Source organism: Lactuca serriola, chromosome 9, assembly GCF_051521515.1.
Source record: "Lactuca serriola cultivar US96UC23 chromosome 9, Lser_US96UC23_V15, whole genome shotgun sequence".
Lineage (NCBI taxonomy): Eukaryota > Viridiplantae > Streptophyta > Magnoliopsida > Asterales > Asteraceae > Lactuca > Lactuca serriola.
The window spans coordinates 214,894,485-214,900,484 of NC_136416.1; positions in this window are offsets into that span (position 1 = coordinate 214,894,485).

A 6,000-nucleotide genomic window follows, 5' to 3' on the forward strand; every position below is an offset into this window, starting at 1 on the left:
TCCGACCATTGGACTTCGAGATCTGAGTGTGATATCAGTTGGAGCAGCTAGAGTTTATGGCATTGTTGGGATTCAAGAAGTGTTAGTTGGTTTTTGGGAATCGTGCTGTTTTGGAAGGGTTATTCATGGTGTTAAAGCTTTGTTAAGCACCGGTCGTCAGCATATTGATCATTGGAACGAGAGAGGGTTTGGGAATCCTTCAATTCTCATATGCTGAGCAGAATTAGTTGAATCTAAGTGGGTGAGAGTCGTTCAGATATCCAGGATATAAGCGAGTGTGAGACAAGGATGCGTCTCACATTCCCCTTTGGGGGAGGAAAGGCGTCCCTAGGGGCTGGCTGATTATAGGATATCATGGGATGGGAGTTCGGGAAAACTCCCCAACATTTGTGTCGCGTCTTTCTGATGTCATACAGCAGGCTTTGGGGGAAGGAACCAGGTAGAGTTCCAGTCAGTATTTGAGTTTAGTTGAGAGGATAGACCGCGTGGGCGCTCAACGTTGAGAGGTGCTCGGTTTGATAGATGATTGATATGGCTATGGACACTGATCATGTTAGGGTGAAAGTTTTGTAAGACTACGGGGGAGCCGTAGCATTCACTAGCAGTCGGATAGTGTAGAAAGTGATGTAAGACTATGGGGAGCCGTAGCATTCACTAGCAGTCGGATAGTGTGGAAAGTGTTGTAAGACTACAGGGGAGCCGTAGCATTCACTATCGGTCAGATAGTGTGGGAACTGTTGTAAGACTGCGGGGGAGCCGTAGCATTCACGAATTCTTTCAAATGATTGAGGCTAGGATAGACCAGTTCGCAAGATTGTGGGGAAGCCACAACTTTATAGAATCAGGATCGGAGGTGGTTATTCGATCGGTTATCCGTGGGCAATTCCGGACGGTTATGGGAATTCGGAATATAACTGGTAGAGACTGTTGAGTTAATGGTTTGGGCCTTGAGTTGTAGGATCTTGTGAATAAGTGGTACGTGACACAGTAGGGCTACGGCTGGGTAGTCCTGATATTTGATCTCTTGGGAACCTGGTGGTTGGACCGGGTGCAAGACTGGTAGTATCAGGGATCGGATAAGGGTATCTATTTATCGATAAGGTAAGGGATGTCGGAAGTTATGGTGTATTATGGATCTCGAGGTAGTAGCAGGGTATTGACTCGTTTAGGAAAGAATTCCGAATCGGGGTTCGCACATGTTTAATACAAGATTTTGTTTCAATGAGATGAGATTTAGGAGCATAAGGATGTCAAGGGCATCAAAGGCAGGATACCATGGTAATGAATGAGTTGGGTTCGATGGTAGCTTAATCCATCATGATGTGTCTCGGTCTGGTTCCATCAACAATAGGGCCACGTCATGTTGGAATCAGGAAACGACAAGACGAAGGAGACTGGGAATGACAAAAGACTACCGTATTCGGGTAGCGTGCACTATTGTATTGGATTCAGTGGCGACAAGTTATCGGGTTATGATGATTGGATGTGTCAGAAGGATTGACGGAGTCATGAGTGGCGGTAGGGAAACTACTTCTAAACGAGGTCGCTTTGGAGGTCACGTGGGGCGAGTGAGTGGTTGCTAGTCGGTTCAGCAACTGGGTAGGAAACAGGTATCCTGAATGTAGGTGTTCGACATTCGGTTATGGTACGTGAATTCATTCAGTTGGTAACATCAAGATAATTAGGATTGAAGAGAGTCTGGTGTGGTTAGGTCCTTTTGCCTCTTATCGGCCATTGAACGATCGGGGTAATGGTTGTGTCCCTCAGAATGTCAGGTGTCGATATTAGTTGGGCTCAGAACGAGTTCCCATTTTTAGTAAGAGGTGGTTTTTTTCTAAAGGGTTTCAGGTTCGTTCCTTTTTCAAGTTGGAAGGTCCTTTTAGGGGTGGTATCGGTTGCCTTGGGGAGGCTGTATTTATTCCGAATTGTGGAGGTATGGATCAGATTGTTGGATGTACTTGGAAGGAAGGACGGGTTTCATGGACGAAATCTAATTCAAGTGGGGGAGAGTTGTAACATCCTATTCTGAATCGATTCTTAGTCTAAGGATGTAGCCCGAAGATCGGTCATCATAAGGATTAGGACTTTTGAAAAGGTAAGATCTAGGCCCATTTGGGTATGGGTGATGTATTAGAAGTGATCCGGGTGTTCGGTTCGTGTTTTGGAGTCTAGGGGTATTTTAGTAAAGTGGCAGTTTGGGCTTTTGTGGAAAATGGACTTTTGTTCAAAAGGCCTTAAGGAAGGTATGATTTGATAGAAGCGTAGGGATTCTCGTCACCTTTACGTGGATATAAGGATCGTCGGAATCGGGCTTATAACTAAGAAGTTATGGCCTTCAGCAGTTTCGTGGATTTCAGGCTTAGTCGAGTACACTTGGCGTACACAAAGAGTACGTAGGGTGTATTAGCGAAGAAGGAAGTACATTAGGCGTACCTTGGAGTATGTTGGGCGTACTAACCTGGATGGTCGCGAATGTTCTTCGGAGTACGCTGGGCGTACCAGAATTACGTTTGGTGTACGCAGTCAGATCAGAACCCTATTTGTTCCTTAGTACCCAAACTGGTAGAGACTCGTTCGAGCATGCTCGCACTCGATAACTCGACCCTACTAGTTCCTTAGTACCCAAAGGATTCTTACTTAGAGTGTGCATTGTTCCGGTGTCTTCGGTAATACGGGCCCTTATACTACCGTCTACACCGCATCAATATTCACCCTAAGTCCTCCTCCTTGGATCCCAGATCACAAGTACTTTATATCTCACTGGCATAGGCTACCCTTCGGTAGACCTCTTATCAGCCCCTCATTGCTACCTACTCGCTCTCAAGCATCACATAGCAGCACAGTCCTTCCTAGGCTAAGGCATCACAAAATCAGGCCACTCTATTCCTAATATGAATACCTAGCCAACTCTAGCATGCATATCATAACATATCATATCTCATATCACATAACGTAAGGGCATTTTGGGGATTCACCGTTCAGGCGCTGGCTGACCTTACACACTGCTCCGCTCTGGTTGTCTGAAAACCTCTTGCTCTTTTAGAAAAATTTAGTTTTATCGTTTGAAAATTTTCTCAAATCCTCAGTTTGAGTTCAGATACGCCCGAAGGTGCATCCGAGTCCCTCAAACCAAGGCTCTAATACCAACTTGTAACGACATAAATTCTCATAACAAAATTTTCATTTTTCAACAACCAAATTTTCCTTATATGAAACATTCTTAAAAGTATTCCACAATAGTTATCAATTCAAAACATATCCCAAGATCACAAATCAAATCTTCTCTCTGTGTGTACGGGTCACGCCGGCGCCTTACCACGGTCCTCGCTAGTACCTGAAACACATAACACACCAACTGTAAGCATAAATGCTTAGTGAGTTCCCCAAATACCACTTATACACATACGCCTTTCCAGGCCATACTCTACACGACCTTCCGGTCCATGTGTCTCAGGGGACTTCCGTCCCATTCCCAGTAGACCTTCCGGTCCTACTCGTACAGACCTTCCGGTCCATGACTCCCTGACCTTCCGGTCCATGTCATAATGCCTTTCTGTCCATATCATACATAGCATACATATCACATACATAACAGAAACAGAACATGCAACGCATAGCATACAATACATGCATCTCATAGCATACAAGACCTTCCAGTCACACATAGGTACCTTTCCGGGTACAGTATAGTGAGAAGACTCACCTCGGGTAACTCGGAAATCTCAGACTCTGTGAGATAAGATCTAGCCTCCGCCTAATCATAACAAACACTTCTCATTAACACAATACCCCAAGGCTAGACTCTTTCCTTTCCTATCATTCTCAAAAGGGTAAAAGACTATTTTACCCCTCTCCTAGCTCAAATACCCTAAAGTTGACCAAACCCTAAAAGTCAACAAAAGTCAACCTTCTAAGGTACGCGGCGCGTACCAGATCTGTACACTAAGCGTACCCAGCGGCTTCACAAAATCGGGGTACGCGGCCCTTTACGCCGTGCGTACTGGGAGTACGCCCAGCGTAACTCCCAGCTTTCTCTTCCTTTACCTTCTAGTCTTAATCGGTTAAGCCACACGTCCAAATCATAGATCTGACCACTTTTAAGCCTCTTAATGCATAAAGTTGGTGGCTTTAAGCCTTTGCATGGCTGGAAGAGTCACCAACACCCAAACCATTGCATAAATAACACTTTTGGTCTCCTACTTCTAGCATGACTCCAAAGTAACGACCAAGATTGGATTTTTATGAATCCTCAACACATATTACACTGGGAAAGGCCAAATCTAAGCTCATGGAGACTCTTTGCACACAAAGTCTCCACCTTTGAACCAAAAACCCTAAAATGGGTCCAAAAAGCAAAACTCTTGAAGGACAAAGAAAGCTTTTAGCTTTTTACCTCAAATAGGATCTCCAACCACTGAAGAACTCGGTTCTACTCTTGCTCTTCCCCTTCAAGCTCCAACAATGGCTTCCTCTTCTCCTTCTTCACCTCAAAATGGTACCTTCAAGCTCAAGAACACACACCCAAGCTTTAGGACGTAGGAACACTCTCTTAGGGTTTCTCTCTGTGACAATGTAGGCTGAGGATAAGACTATAGCATCCCATTTTTAGTGCACAACAATTAATTAGGGTTTTGAGTATGAGCCGATTACGCCCAGCGTAGCCCAATGTATGCCCAACGTACTCCATCGAGTCTGCGTCCAAATAAGGCGCATGAGTACGCGCAACATACTCTTCAGTACGCCCAATGTACTCATTTGCTTCATTATTCCTTTTAAGGGCTAATCGTGACAACTTGGAAAAGAATAAGGGTTTGAGAGCTTACCTGAATTTCGGGATGTTACAATTCTCCCCCACTAGAACCAAACTTCTCCCTCGAAGTCTCATACTACAAACAACTCCGGATGCTGCTCCCGTATCTCCGACTTCGGCTCCCAGGTCAGCTCGGACCCCCTCTAATGTTGCCACTAGACCTGCACCAAGGGCACTTCCTTGTTCCTCAGAACCTTGGTATTTCGATCGATAATCGCAACGGGCCTCTCCACGTAGTTTAGGCCCGCATCCACCTGAATGTCCTCCAGCGGTACCACTACCGCCTCGTCGGCTATACACTTCCTCAACTACGACACGTGGAAGGTATCATGAATCTGCCCCAACACTGCGGGCAGCTCCAACCGATATGCAACCCTGCCTACCCTCGCGACTACCCTGAACGGACCAATATACCGGGGACCCAACTTTCCCCTCTTCCTGAATCGAATTACTCCTTTCCAAGGAGATACCTTTAGGAGCACGAAATCTCCGACCTGGAACTCGAGCTTGGATCGTCGCCTATCCGCATAATTCTTCTGGCGACTCTGAGCGGTCACCAACCTTTGTCTGACCCGCTGTATCTGCTCTGTCGTCTGAAGCACTATCTCCGTACTACCCATTACAATTTGCCCTACCTCACCCCAGGAAATGGGAGTCCGACACCTCCTCCCATACAACAACTCAAAGGGTGGCATACCAATTGAGATCAGTACTCCATGTCGCGATACCACCTCCCTAACGTATAACTCTGCCAGCCTCTCCGCAGAAGAGCTCTCACTGATGGCAAGGAAGTGAGCGCTCTTCGTCAACCAGTCCACAATCACCCAAATTGTATCGACACCGTTAGCAGTCCTCTATGAACCATGCAACATCCCTCTTCATACAGGGCCACCAATACTCCTTCTTCAGGTCCAAATACATCTTAGTGGCCCCGGGGTGGATCGAGAACTTCGATCTATGCGCCTCCTCCATCAAGATGGTATGCGTTCCGCCCACAAACGGTACCCAAACCCGACCCTGAAAGGTCATAAGTCCTCGACTATCGGTAAAAAAATCCGATACCTGCCCGATCACTCGCTCCCTTTTGCGATTTTTCGGTCTTACGGCCTCCGCCTAGGCCCCTCGAATGGTGTCCCACACCAAAATCATCACTGTCAATCTCATGCAAACATCTCGTAGCGGGGCGCTCT